Here is an 11,385-nt window from a genome sequence, read left to right as displayed (position 1 = left end):
TACAGGTGAAAGAAGATTGGCCATGATTGATAACTGCACAGGCAGGGGAGGGGTCCATTATACCATTCTGTCTAATTTTGAAACTTTTTATTTTGAAGATATTGTCGATTCATGGGAAATGCCAAAGAAATATATTGGTAGGTCCAAGTACTCTTTACCACCCCTGATGTTGACATCTTGCTTGACCACAGTACTATAGTAAATCTACGACATTTATAATGATATGATTGACAGATTATTCAGATTTCATCAGTTATTCATGCACTCATTGTGTGTTTGTGTGTGTGTTTCAATACAATTCTGTCAAGTATAGCTTTGTATCACTACCACCACAATCAAGATACAGAATACACAAGGCTCTCTTGTGCTATTTCTTTGTAACTATACCTACCACCTAGCCCTCTCCCAATCCCTAATCTGTAATCGATCTCTAAATTCTCCAATATTTACAGACTCATACAAATGGAGTCATACAATTTGTAATTTGGTTTGGCATTTTTATTCAGCATAATTCATTTGAAATCCATCCAAGTATTATAGCATTAATACTTTGTACCTATTTGTTTCTGAATGGTTTTGCATAGTCACATAGTTTGTTTAACCATTCACCCACTGAAGAACATTGGATTGTTTCTCGTTTTGGGGCATTACAACTAAAGCTGCTCTGAATCTGCCTGTATATATTTCTGCGTAAACATAGGTATTCATGGAATTCATGTTACCCAAACATCCCCATTTACAGCAGCCAAAACTACCTCAACTGGATAATTATTCTTTTTGATTTTAAATTCACGTGTCTTTCAAGAAATGATTGCAGTCCTAATTATTAATGTAGCAAAAGGGAAAGAAAGCAATTAGATTTGAGGATATCAGAGTAGAAATGTGTAGGCATTCATTTCAACCTCACAATGACTTTCATGGTTTTGTAAAATAAAACCAAAAATTTCAAAAATTGCTTACAGCAACACAAAAACTCTAGTTAATGAACTAAGTAGGTTTCATGTAGCAAATTCTCTCAAAGAAACCCCTAGAGGTAATATGTAAACAATTTGTTAAACTACAAGAGATCTTATTTTAACAGGATGTAATTTTGATACTGGGTTTTGAAAGTTTGACTTTTTATGGAGATTTATATATCAGTAACCATTGTTAGTGTTCATGGTTTATATCTGTGGTTAAAAGACAACAGAAGGAGGCTGGCGCTGCGGCTCAATAGGCTAATCCTCCACCTTGCGGCGCCGGCACCCGGGGTTCTAGTCCCAGTCGGGGCACTGGATTCTGTCCCGGTTGCCCCTCTTCCAGGCCAGCTCTCTGCTGTGGCCAGGGAGTGCAGTGGAGGATGGCCCAAGCACTTGGACCCCGCACCTCATAGGAGACCAGGAGAAGCACCTGGCTCCTGCCTTCGGATAGGTGCGTTGGCCATTGGAGGGTGAACCAACAGCAAAAAGAAGACCTTTTTCTCTCTCTCTCTCACTGTCCACTCTGCCTGTAAAAAAAAAAAAATAGACAACAGAAGGTAAGGATTTCATATGTTATTATAATAGTAAAGATAACATGAAACCATTACCTTTCACATTAGAATTACACATACACATACATGTACACATATGCACCCGTATATTTAGAACACTTAACATGTAGGAAAACAAGAAAATTTCAGGGCAAGAAGAAAGCAGATGCACTGCTAGAATCTAGACATTTTGGTAGGCTTTATACATGTAAATGAATTAATCATACATCCAAAATAAAGGAAAATCTGTTGGAAAATGTTAAAATGCCATCCTTGTTTCATAAGACAGAGAATAGAGAAATGTGCATATTAGGTTATTGCTTACATATACTCACAAAACTCTTATAACATTAAGTCCCATTAAATGACACAGAGGTTGATAGCTGATGACACTGGAATCCATTCACATTCTCCTCCTCCTCAGGAAAATTGTGTGTAGCTAAGGTAAGACCTGAGAAACCAGCTTGCTGAAACCCACTGTGGTCAAAGTGAGTGCTTCTTCTGTGATCCCGGCCACAGCATTCTAGTCCTTCCTCCTGGGAAGCTGGGAGAATTCACTTTTTCATTCTCACGCTTGAATAATTGGATAGCCATTCCAAATATTAACCTCTACCCATACTTCACAACCTTGTAGGCAAATTAACTCAAAATGGATAATACGTGAAAATGAAAAATGTAAATATACATCCAGCACAAAAACTTCAGTCTATCCAGTGAACAAATTAATAAATGAATCTTTGTTTATCAAAACTGAAATTTTTGCTCTGCCAAAAATACTGTTAAGAGAATGAAAAGACCAGTAGGTCAGACTTTGAAAACATTTGCATATTATGTATCTGATGAAGGATTTGTATCCAGAAAATCTAAAGAACTCTCAAAACTCATCAGTAAGAAAACAATACAATTTTTTAAACTAGGCAAAAGATTTAGAACAGATATCTCACCTGAGAAAATATATATAGTTTAGTTGATAAATATGCACATTAAAAATTTTTGGTAACATTAATCATAGGGAAATGCAAATCACACTCAAAATGTTTTGTCCTGATCTTGCAATTATAGTCATATCTGCTGTAACACTTACTTTGAAAGTGAAAATTTATTCCAACTAGATTGACATATCAGGGAACAATTAGAGCATAATGCAGATGTCCTGTTCACTTATGCAGTTAGTCCACAGGAAACACAATGGGAACACATAAAACTTCCCCCAGCTGAACTGAGCTGCATATGCAAATAAAATATATATATATATATATATATATATATGCATACACCTTTCTGTGCTCACTTCAGCAGCACAGACTAAAATTGAAAAGACATGCATACACCTCGTGAGAACAATGCTTCTCATCCAGGCATATTTGGTATTAGAATAGTTTTTAAAATTTATTTGAAAGGCAAAGAGACAGAGACAGATAAAGATCTTCTATTCACTGGTTCACTCCCTAAATGCCTGCAATAGCCACAGCTGGGCAAGGTCTAAGGCAGGAGTTGAGAGTTCAATCTGGGTTTCCCACATGGGTGCCAACTGACATAACACTTGGGAGAGAGTCAGAGAAATTGTTGTTTTCATTAGCCAGCAAGCACCGGCTTGGAACAACTCCCATCATGTGACTGTGCAAAGGCAAAATAACATAGCAGGCCTGAGGCTGCTGTGCTGCAGGGCCTGTAGCAACCACAGAGCCTGGCCCTTGGCCGATGCCTGGGAACTTAGAATTGGGGAGTGTTCCCACCATTCCCTAGTGGCTAAGAATGGTCCACTTTGTACAGTGTGATTTATGTTGAACCCCACCTGTGAGTCTGGGATTTTGGTACATGTGAAGCAGAGGGTCATGACTAATGCTCATGATGAAAACCCTGAACTTGTAGGATGAGGCGAGCTTTGCTGACACACCTTGTCAGGGCTCATTGCCATTGGCATTAGGTGTGTCCTTTGTGATCCCATTAGGAAAGGACTCCCAGAAGTTTGTTCTTGGGGTCCTCTGGACTTGGCTCCATGTGCCTTTTCCTTTGCTGATTTTGCTTCCTGTCCTTTTGCTGCGATAAATCTTAGCCATGAATACAAATTACATGCAGAGATCTGATCCTCCTTGTGAATCCCTGAACCTGGAGGTGGCATGGGGAGCCTTGCACTGAACGCACAAAATGCTAGCTGCCTGGCTTGTATATTTGAAAAAATGCTGCAAAATCACTTTATCTCAAAATATCACCTTCTAATTGCCCACCATGCTCTTGCCTCCAAAAAGGCAGAAATTTAAGATTCAGTAGGCCCTTTATGGAGACTGAGGTATATCCATGACCTTCAGATATACCCATACTCATGAGGAAGCAAAAAATCCTCTAAGGAAGTGCGTGGTAGGAAGTCAGCTATGCTTACACCTAGTAAATGCCTCACTTTTCCATCAGATCCACAGCAATCCCAATCATATTGGTGCCTCAGAGAAGTTAAAAGTTACTATGGATATAGGTCTCCAGAATTGGTTGTACACAATTTATATTTTAATTGTTAAGTCTGTAGATACCAGAATCATTAATTTGGCATTCAGAAGGGCCATTTTAAGAGGGCAAAGCTCCTGAAAAGAAGACAAATGAGTACCACATGACTTGGCCTATGGCTGAGCCTTGGAATGAAAGAGTCCCCTCTCTCAAACCTTGCATGTTAGTGCTTGCTGCTTGCAGCGATTGGGGGAATTCTCTCACCAAGAGCTGTAAAAGTCTCACTTTTCAAAGCACAATTGTTGAACAGTAGTAACTTCAAAGCTGGCAAAAATTGGAACCTGCTCAGGAGGTTTCCAGAAGAACTGCCCATAATTTTGGTAGCTGAAAATCCAATTCTTGAAGATTTGGGAGTATAAGAATAACCTGGACTGGGGGCCAGCACCATGGCTCACTCGGTTAATCTTCCGCCTGTGGCGCCAGCATCCTATATGGGTGCCAGGTTCTAGTCCTGGTTGCTCCTCTTCCAGTCCAGCTCTCCGCTGTGGCCCAAGTGCTTGGGCCCCTGCACCTGCATGGGAGACCAGGAGGAAGCACCTGGCTTCTGGCTTCAGATTGGTGCAGCACCGGCCGTAGTTGGGGAGGGAACCAACGTGCAGAATAACCTGGACTTAAAATATCACAGTGAAATGTTATAGGCATTACCTCTCAGAGGATCTTCTGAGTGTTTGGCTCCCATAACCTTCTTAATCTGGCAACCACAGCTCTCCCCACTCTGACCCTACCATCCCTTACACACTCTTAAACACCACCCAAATCAACCCTCTTCCCAGTGTGCTGTTCAGGCCTTTTTACTTCCAAGCCTTCCTCCAGGTGGAAGTTCAGAGCAACAATTCTGAAGACAGAGAACTGGGTTCTAATCCTGGATCTGCTACTAAAGAGCTGTGTGAATTTTGGACCTCTCAGAGCCCTAATTTTCTCAACTATTAGATACCTACTTCTTGGAGTCATTGGGAAGATAAAATAACTTGGCATATGTAAAGTGCTTGGTATAGTGCCTGGCACATATTAACTGCTCAACACATGTTCAATGTTATCATTTTTAGAATGGAATACCAAGGAGTCAATGAAAGCAAGCAATCAGAACAAAAGCGAGTTGGGTCCTGTGGGGCTTACTGTGCCATAGGTCATCTCTAATCACTATCTTTTTCTACTTTTCTTGCTTCCAGGTCTCCCCAAGGCAGGCAGAATCCTGGGACCTCTATGGGGAAAGCTAGCCTCCTCAGAGCCTTCCAGGGCCATCATTACATCTTTCATTTTCATTACAACCATCACCATCGCATGATACTTTCTAGTTAATCTATTTATTCTCTGTCTTCCTCACTGCAGGCAAGTTCTGTGAGTTCAGAGACTATCTTCTCCCCAAAGTGGTTATCAGTACCTGGATCAGAGTAGAGATCAGAGGTGGAAAAGTTTGAGGAAGGTGGATGCCCACACCACAGGTGGAGGCTTAGTCTACTATACCACAGTGCCGTCCCACTCCTCCCATATCTTTTTGTGTAGCTTTATTTTATTTTTTTAAAGATTTATTTATTTATCTGAAAGAGTTACACACAGGGAGAGAGAGGAGAGGCAGAGAGAAAGAAAGGTCTTCCTTCTGTTGGTTCACTCCCCAATTGGCCACAATGTCCAGAGCTGCGCTGATCTGAAGCCAGGAGCCAGGATCTTCTTCTGGGTCTCCCACATGGGTGCAGGGGCCCGGGGACTTGGGCCATCTTCTACTGCTTTCCCAGGCCATAGCAGAGAGCTGGATGGGAAGTGGAGTAGCCAGTATACCAACTGGCACCCGTATGGGACGCCGGCACCATAGGTGGAAGCTTATCCTGCTATGCCACAGCGCCGGCCCCTATATAGCTTTATTTATATCTGAGTGTCTTGACTTCACTTGTTAGTCAGAAAGCCTCAGTACTCTTCATTTTGGTATTCTCTCTACCTGTTTGTAATCATCTTTGTGACACTAAGAAACTCCTTCCTCACCACAGGTATTCAGACTAGCAGCTAAGACACCTCTTGGGATAGCTGTTTCCCCTATTGGAGTGCCTGGGTTAGAGACAAGATCTGCTTCCAGTTCCAGCTTCCTTGGGAAGCACCAAGTGATGGCTCAGGTTGTTAGATGCCTACCACACACATGGAAGACCCAGACTGAGTTCCCAGCCCCAGCTGTTGCCGGCATTTAGAGAGCTAACAAATGCATGGGAGATTGGTATCTATTTCTGTCCCTCTCCTCACTTTCAAATTAAAAATAAGTAAATAAAAATGCACAAAAAGAAATTCACTTCTCAACAGCAACGTAAGTTCAAAATATTCTACCTTAAGTGCCCAATCTGTCACATATAGATGTATTTAGGAAGAATTTAACATTTACTACATTATATAATGCACACCAAACACTATTTTAGGCTATTTATAGAACTTTGATAATTTGATCTTCCCAATAACTTCAAGAAAAGTGTTTATCTCAAGTTTTCCAAGTTTCCAAACATACACCTTGGTTTTAAGCCTTTTCTTTGTCCTACAGTTTACACCTACTTGGAAAGCCCACATCATCCATCTCAGTGAGCATCGGTGAAGACCCCCGACTTCAGAGGCTTTAACATGGTCAGCTGAGCTGGTGAGGCTTCCAAGCCTCCACCCGCTCCCAATTGCAGGAAAGATCTATTTTCCCTGCTCACCCAAGTAACTAAATGCAACATTCACAAAAAAGCAACAGCGAAGTTCCCATTCTGATCTACTGTGAGGCCACAAGAAAGTGGGTGGTAGCAGAGAAGGCAGAAACTCAGCTGGGGAGACTGATTGAGCACATTGCATTGACAAAAACCAAAAGGAGACATAACTGTAGGCCTCCTACCATCTGGCCCGCCTATGGACCTGACAAGGACTTCATGCACACTCCTCCTGAGATCTGTATCAATGGCCAGTGGTTTGGATCAGAATCCTGAAACTACAGAAGTTCATAGCATATTATAAAAACTATGCATGGATTTCAAAATTATTTTACCAACATAAATTTATCTTTTAATTCTGTTTTTCCACAAAATTTTTGGAGCATCCTCATATCTGTGCATCCTCCTCTCCTGCACCTGAGCGTCACAATGTAATAGAATTTTCGATTTACTCAAGTTGACAGTGAGAAGGATGTTACAGACTCTGTGTAAGGGTTAACACGTGTCATTCTCTATTCTCCATTAATGCGGATACTTATGTAGAGGAATGTGTTTTAACTTCACGTGCCAGTGAAGCCATTCCTTCCTACTTCTGAGCCTAAAATAATACCAAGTTTTCAAAAGTAAGAGAGGGGCTGGTGCCATGGCTCACTTGGTTAATCCTCTGCCTACGGCGCTGGCATCTCTTATGGGCGCCGGGTTCTAGTCCCGGTTGCTCCTCTTCCAGTCCAGCTCTCTGCTGTGGCCCTGGAGGGCAGTGGAGGATAGCCCAAGTGCTTGGGCCCCTGCACCTACATGGGAGACCAGGAGGAAGCACCTGTCTCCTGGCTTTGGATCGGCGTAGCTCCAGCTGTAGCGGCCATTTGGGAGGTGAACCAACGGAAGGAAGACCTCTCTCTCTCTCTCTCTCACTCTCTCTAACTCTGTCAAATAAATAGATAAATAAAATTATAAAAAAAAGTAAGCAAAAACTTGGTAGCTTTAGTAACAGAAACTTTTTTTAAAGATTTATTTTTTTGAAAGGCAGAGTTACAGAGAGGCAGAGGCAGAGAGAGAGAAAGATAGTCTTCTATTCGCTGGTTCACTTCCCAAATGGCCTCAATGGCTGGAGTTGGGCAGATCTGAAGCCAGGAGCTTCTTCCAGGTCTCCCACGCAGTTGCAGGGGCCCAAGCACTTGGGCCATCTCTTTACTGCTTTCCCAGGCCACAGCAGAGAGCTGGATCTGAAGTGGAGCAGCCAGGACTTGAACTGGCGCCCATATGGGTTGATGGCACCACAGGTGGAGGCTTAGCTCACCATGTTGCCTGCCCCTACAAACCAGTCTTTTTTTTTTTTTTTTCTTTTTAAAGATTTATTTTATTTATTTGAAAGACAGAGTTACAGAGAGAAGCAGAGACAGAGAGAGAGGTCTTCCATCAGCTGGTTCACTCCCCAGATAGTGGCAATGGCTGGAGCTGTGCCGATCCGAAGCCAGGAGCCAGGAGCTTCCTCCAGGTCTCCCATGCAGGGGCCCAAGGACTTGGGCCATCTTCTACTGTTTTCCCAGGCCATAGCAGACAGCTGGACCGAAGGAGGAGCAGCCAGACTAGAACCGGCGTCCATATAGAATGCTGGTGCTTCAGGCCAGGGGGTCAACCCGCTGCACCACAGCGCTGGCCCCTAAACCAGTCTTGAATGTTAAAATGGTGACAGTAGCTCCTACAGTTCAAGGCACAGCACTGCCACACATTCCAAAATTCTGAAACCCTGCCACAGAGAAAAACTTGTTTTTTTGCTAGCATTCAAAGCACTTCAGCAATTTAAACTTTTTTTTACACGATCCTAATTTTACAAAGTATAAGTCTATTAAGTACACAAAAGAAAAATATTCATATGCTTTCCTAACATCAAACATTAAGTTAGAAGTCAAATTGTGTCCCATAATCCTTCACTCCCAATATTTTTACTCATAAAGGAAATGAAGCTTCAAAATGCAACAGCTGTGCAGAAAATACAGGTAGCAGGCAACCTTCAGCCAGCAGCAGAATCCTCAGGGGCTTGTTAAACGCAGGAGCCCTGGGTGTTACAGAAACCTGGGGAGCGAAAATTCCCTTTGTTCAAAGAGGCACCAGAGACAGTGGAGGATCGAAGCCAGCGAGTTCAGCTGGAATCATTTCTGGGGAACTGAGCATCCAACTCACGTTTCTTCTAATACTTACAGGTTCATCAGCATCATATCTTATCTGTTACAGCATTGGTGGGTTTAAACTGCAGCCTATGTGTCTCAGGACCACACTTCCAATGGTTGGTGGTATGTTTCTAAAAGAGATACCAGGGGCAGATTTATTAGCAGAATTTAGGACATCTTCCCTCCCTAGACAAGATAACAGTGGGCAGCTGTTTCACTATTTAATTGGGAGCAGTCACTTTTCAAGGCTTGTGTTGGGGGAGGACGGGCGTATTTCCTCTACACAGGGTGCAGTCCGAGAGGTTCTGATTCAGTAGTTACGGTTGACGTGTGATTCCCCCCCACACACACAAGGGTCTGCGAACCTGGGCAGCGCGCTCCAGCTTACAAGACCTGCTCCAAATATAAGGGCGTGGATTTGCGTTAAAGTAGTGTGGTAGACCCTGCGTGGCCAAGATGGTGGCGCGAGGGCCGTTCTGCTAGCCGAGGCTCTGGTGATCTGACCTGTGGCGGGGCAGCTGCGAGAGCCGGCTGAGGATAGCAAAAGGTAGTGCCGCGGGCGGAGCTTCGGAAGCAGCCCTTGGCGCCAGGCCCAGGCCATCATGGTCTATGTGCCGTCCAGGTCCAAGAACTGGCGACGCCGGCATCGGGAGCGCTGGGAGAAGGCGCAGGCAGAGCGGAAGAGCGGGGCCCGGCTGCAGGCTGAGGACCTGGAGCTCCCGGGCCAGCCACCGCGTGGACTAGAGAAGCCTGGGCTTCCGGGAGCTGCTACAGGACTTAGGGAAGCAGCAGCGCCAGTGCCTCCAGGAGCCCAAACAGAGGAGGCCGCACGGGCCGCTGGTGCAACCCAGAACCCGGCAGCCCCTGGGTCATCCAGCCCCTGAGTGCCGCCTTTCCCGTCAAGCCGGCTGCATGGCACCTGGCCTCCCACTCAACCGCGCTCTGAAAGCTTGAACTGCCCCCACCCCCAGCCAAATGCCTCTGTTAAAACTGGATCCCCACTGCAATAGTATCCACAGGTGGGGCCCTTAGTGCGTGATTCCCTCTAAAGGAGGCTCGGGACCTTGCTGGCCCCCTTGTGAGACACACAGCTACAGGGTGCTGCAGGTAAGTATGTGCCAGCCCACACCTGACTTAATCGCATTGATCTTGGACTTCCTAGGCTCCAGAGCTGTTAGCAATAAATTTCTGTTGATTATAAATTACCCAGCCCAAACAGACTGGAACACATTGTGAAGGATCGCTTACCCAGATGCTGCTTGTCTGAGCTTCTGACTCCAGCTTCGGGGAAACATGTACCATGGCAGGCAGCAGTGATGGTTCAGGTAACTGGGTTCCTGCCACCCACTGGGAGACCTGGCTAGCAATGGGGGCTCCTGGCTTGCAGGCATTTGGGGACTGAACCAGCCCACGGACAAGGAAGGAAGGAAGGAAGGAAGGGAGGGAGGGAGGGAGGGAGGGAGGGAAGGAAGGAAGGAAGGAAGGAAGGAAGGAAGGAAGGAAGGAAGGAAGGGAGGGAGGGAGGGAGGGAGGGAGGGAGGGAAGGAAGGAAGAAAGGAAGGAAATTTTAAATGTAGTTTGATCCCTTTCTGTTAGCTGACACATCTCATTTGATTAAAGGCTTGATTTATGATACCCAAGAAAAAGAGAAAAAAGAGGTCAATAGTGAGGTGGAGATGATGTGGCATAACTAGGCAGTTAACATTTAGGCCAGCTGGAACTCTTGCCTGCCCAATGATGCTGTCTCTTTAACTGTAGGTTTGATACGCCCACCTTCCCAGAATGCACCTGTGGCATCCGGGAACTGGGCGCATGGTAAGACCCCAACCCTTCCTTATAAATGGAGGTGGACGGGGTGTTGCGCTCTTTCCATTTTGGGCCTTCCTAGTAGGTACTGCCCCGTCTCCTCCCTAACACCGTGGACTGCTTTGGGTTCTTCCAGTGCAGCGCTCTGAGGGACCTTCCCCACTCTCCCGCCAACCCACTCTGGCACCGTCCGGGTTCAGGGACGGTCGATTCCAGTTTTTCTTTGCTCTCTAGTTTATGGACAGTGCTGGGCCCATTCATGTTGGGCGTTTCTCCGTGTGGGACGGCCCACACTCGCGCGTGAAGGTACATTTTATTCCCTCACTGCCCGATAAACCCTGTTCCTGTTGGCACAGGATACTGTCTCCGTTTAGTATTTCTGTCCCTGAAGGAGACAAGATCCTGAATCGAAAATTGACAAATTCGTTATCCACCTCAGGGAGGGGGCTCTTCACAACCAAACTCCCACAGAGGTGTGACAAGTGGTGGGTGTATTTATAGAAAACCACAATACTCCTTTAAATTCTCAGCGAGGCTCAGTGTTATGGATGAGTTTCACGAACTGGTGTTTTTCAGGGAGCATGGGGCGAACAGTAAATTGTTGCAGTTGATGTCTCAACGTTGCAGTGGAATCCTTTCTGAGAGGAAGAGCCTGGAGGGGGCAAGAGGCGCAGGGTCACCACACAGACCCCGGGAGTCGGATGAAAGCGGGCTTGAGGCAAGCAGCCCGCAGACTTAT

General features: G+C 45.1%; 2 long non-coding RNA genes across 5 annotated transcripts; one reads left to right on the top strand and one right to left on the bottom strand.

Annotated features, from left to right (window-relative positions):
* Window positions 1-63: 63 nt before the first annotated feature.
* Window positions 64-10,349, bottom strand: LOC149127075 (uncharacterized). 4 transcript variants are annotated; one of them, XR_016232573.1, is made up of 4 exons: window positions 10,089-10,294; window positions 8,872-8,971; window positions 6,858-6,950; window positions 64-1,486 (listed from the first exon to the last, which is right to left on the bottom strand). It is a non-coding gene; the product is annotated as an uncharacterized LOC149127075 (long non-coding RNA). The 4 variants fall into 4 exon arrangements; XR_016232571.1 differs by lacking the exon at window positions 6,858-6,950 and having other exon boundaries at window positions 10,089-10,349; XR_016232572.1 differs by lacking the exons at window positions 64-1,486; window positions 6,858-6,950 and adding an exon at window positions 6,958-8,419.
* On the top strand, window positions 9,345-10,201 carry LOC149127076 (uncharacterized). Its single transcript, XR_016232575.1, has 2 exons — window positions 9,345-9,947; window positions 10,051-10,201. It is a non-coding gene; the product is annotated as an uncharacterized LOC149127076 (long non-coding RNA).
* Window positions 10,350-11,385: the final 1,036 nt, after the last annotated feature.

Source organism: Oryctolagus cuniculus, chromosome 4, assembly GCF_051225735.1.
Source record: "Oryctolagus cuniculus isolate XC-2025 breed Fujian yellow rabbit chromosome 4, ASM5122573v1, whole genome shotgun sequence".
NCBI lineage: Eukaryota > Metazoa > Chordata > Mammalia > Lagomorpha > Leporidae > Oryctolagus > Oryctolagus cuniculus.
Note: the sequence above shows the minus strand (reverse complement) of the source record. Positions and strands in the feature narration are given on the sequence as shown.